This window comes from Arabidopsis lyrata (assembly GCF_000004255.2).
Source record: "Arabidopsis lyrata subsp. lyrata unplaced genomic scaffold ARALYscaffold_8, whole genome shotgun sequence".
Classification (NCBI taxonomy): Eukaryota; Viridiplantae; Streptophyta; class Magnoliopsida; order Brassicales; family Brassicaceae; genus Arabidopsis; species Arabidopsis lyrata.
The window spans coordinates 3,281,843-3,284,273 of record NW_003302548.1 but is presented as its reverse complement, the minus strand read 5'-3'; the positions used below and the strand labels follow the sequence as shown (position 1 = coordinate 3,284,273).

General features: G+C 27.9%; 1 pseudogene; it reads right to left on the bottom strand.

The window, feature by feature from the left end:
- Positions 1-1,034: 1,034 nt before the first annotated feature.
- LOC9301437 lies at positions 1,035-1,407 on the bottom strand (annotated as a pseudogene).
- Positions 1,408-2,431: the final 1,024 nt, after the last annotated feature.

Sequence of the window (2,431 nt, the reverse complement as noted above, 5' to 3'; positions counted from 1 at the left end):
AAAACCACAAAAATCTTGAGTCCGGACGGGCTTAGCGAGAAAAACCAGACTTTTATGAATATATATATATATAATTTTGAGCCCACTATTTTTAAGGCTTTTGACGTAATCGACATGCCTATGTATCTGTTCTCTCTTTTCCATTTTCTGTTAAAGTATTTATTATTTCACGTATATATTTTCTAATTAGGAACAGGTTTAGGAATAAATTCTAAAACACATACCTAAATAAATGATTAGGAATATAAGAAATCCCATGACATATCTTATGCACCATGTTCGGAGATTGAATTTCATAGATTCGTAAAATAAAAAATTATAATTATTGTTTTTAAAATTTAACTCACATTTATTTAATTTTATGGTCATATAACCTAAAAACCGAGATACTTATTCAATGTTGATATTGTAAACTATATATGAAAAGATTAAATGTAAAACATGAAAGGCAAGTTTGTGAACAAAATAATAATGGATGAAAATTTGAAATTTACTATTTTGACTCTCTTTTCTATTATAATTTTTGAATGTGAAAAATTAGTGAATTTAATTCATCTATTTATATTATGTATATTATGTATATTGACCATTTTAATTTTTAAAGATTGAGCAAGTTTTAAGATTTTTCAATATAAGTGTGCAACACACTTCGCATATTTTTACAGTGTTTGCTAATTTAAAACGTAATAACAATCATCCATTGGAATTCTAATTTTAATTTTTCTGGAATCGTACTTTTATAATTAGACCGCACAACAGCTTGGTTTTTGGAAGGTCATTACACCTTCAGCAAGCTTTTTTGCAATCTAATTAAAATTGTTATAGATTATTGTTATGTAAAACTGGGAAAAACAAAGTGACTCGTTTATAATGCTATTATTATATCGTTGAAAATTTTGGATACAAATCGTAAACCTAATCTTATTTTTCAACTAAAAAAAAAGAAAAAAAAATGGAATCGTTAACATTATTTTTAATTAAATTCTACTTTTTGGTAGGAGGAAGTGCACCAACAGTTTTTGAACACTGTTCCTTTAGCATAGGAGGAAAAAATGGATTGAATGGAAGTTGTGGAATGCAATTGGTTTCAGCTTCCAAAATTGCTTTGCAACAAGCAGGGCCTATGTTTCCGAACTTTCCAATGAGTATAGATTGCGAAAACTCTGCGATACACCCTGGAATATTCATAAAAGATGTCAAACATTTTGTTATATCATGTAATCCTGGTACACCGGGACTCGGTAGGAATGGAAATGGAAAAGGAAACGGTGCCGGAAATTGTGGTAATTGAGCATTTGCAGACAGTGCAATGCATAAAACCGCTAAGAGAAAAATCACGTTTTTGAAAGCCATGATGAAAGAAAAAAAGATGTTTGAAATATTCCAATATATGATTCTTTATCGTGTTTGTTGAGTGATGAACAATACTAAGATCAGTTGTTATTTATAGGGGAAGAAATGAGCTATGGTGGTACTAATTGTATTTGTCTCCATAAAACGTCTTTCAAATTTTTATTAGATAATCAATAAGCTTGCAGTTTCTTATTTTCTTATTGAATGAGAAGTTACTAAAATTAAAAGAGAGTCCACAGCCACCTTGATGAGACGATTGCCATTAATAGGAAAATATTAACTACTTAGACTATTGGTGAGAGGACAAAGGAGATGATATATATAGTACGACACAATTAGAAAACCTGGTTTAGGTTTTCAACTCTATTAAAAACAATCTTAAAAAAATATGACACTTTATCTTTAATATTAAAAAAAAATCAAAATATTGTTAAAGTGTTTTCGAGCTGGCCCGAGTTCGACCGGGCTAATTAAACCACAATAATCTTGAGTCTGAACAGGCTTAGCGAGAAAAACCAGACTTTTATGAATATATATATATATATATATATATATATATAATTTTGAGCCCGCTATTTTTAGGGCTTTTGACGTAATCGACATGCCTATGTATATGTTCTCTCTTTTCCATTTTCTGTTAAAGTATTTATTATTTCACGTATATATTTTCTAATTAGGAACAGTTTTAGGAATAAATTCTAAAACACATACCTAAATAAATGATTAGGAATATAAGACATCCCACGACATATCTTATGCACCATGTTCGGAGATTGAATTTCATATATTCGTAAAATAAAAAATTACAATTATTGTTTTTAAAATTTAACTCACATTTATTTAATTTTATGGTCATATTACCTAAAAACCGAGATACTTATTCAATGTTGATATTCTATACTATATTTGGAAAGATTAAATGTAAAAAATGAAAGGCAAGTTTGTGAATAAAATAATAATGGATGAAAATTTGAAATTTACTATTTTGACTCTCTTTTCTATTATAATTTCTGTACGTGAAAAATTAGTGAATGTTATTCATCTATTTATATTATGTATATTATGTATAATTGACCAT